Source organism: Arachis ipaensis, chromosome B05 (genome assembly GCF_000816755.2).
Source record: "Arachis ipaensis cultivar K30076 chromosome B05, Araip1.1, whole genome shotgun sequence".
NCBI lineage: Eukaryota > Viridiplantae > Streptophyta > Magnoliopsida > Fabales > Fabaceae > Arachis > Arachis ipaensis.
The window spans coordinates 126,957,135-126,958,109 of NC_029789.2; positions in this window are offsets into that span (position 1 = coordinate 126,957,135).

The window sequence follows — 975 nt, forward strand, 5'->3', positions numbered from 1 at the left end:
AAACATAAAAAAAAAAAAACTTTTTCTAAAGAAATATTAAGATTTAACGTTTTTGCTTTCTTATTTCGATTAAAAAATATTTTTTTTAAGTGAAACATATCTTTTAGATCTTTTTAGTATGTTTGGTAAAAAAAATTAGTAAAAATTTATAGACATAGAATTGATGAATAAAGTTGATATTATGACCATTGGTTATTAAGTCAGAATAATGGTTATTAATATCGTCCATTATAAACGGGGTATGTCTAAAATGAGCACAATAATTATGTGCTTATTGGATGCGCCACATTTATATAGACCATTAGATTTAATTAGATAAAAATTAAAGGCTAATATGAAAGAAGAGCATTGATAGACTCTAATAAATACAGAATATCCTAGTACATAAATAAATACTTTAAATAGCAACAAAATCTTTCATTCTTAAATAATTAAATATAAAATATATAAATACAAAAATATGAGTATTTTTTATTCAATATCTTACAATACCTAACATGCTCAGGATCTGGTGTCGCACTTGTTTATGAATAAGGTATTGTTGTTAGAGATGACAACTCGAGAGATACTGAAGTATGTGATTACATGTTTGAAGAAGAACTTCCTTCAGGTTGTGATGGTCAAGAAAGCTTCGGCCTTGATCCATGTAGTAGTCTATTGCAACAATGAGAAACATGAGTTGTCTCAGCGTGACGAGAAATGGGTCCATTAAGTTAACGTTCCACCTAGAGAAGGGTCTGTCGTTGATAGAAGTTAGGTCCTTGGGTGAAGCCTTATGGATTGCATTTATGAGTCGGAGTGCATCTTGGTTCATGATGGGTCAGTAATAGCTTGCTCTTGTGAGTTTCTATGCTAAAGACTTACCGCCTATATGGTGTTTGCAATAGCCTTGTTGGACTTCGCAGAGGATGCCCATTTGATAGGTTCCAGACAAGAACCGATCCAAAAATAATATTATGAGGAGCTAATAATTTA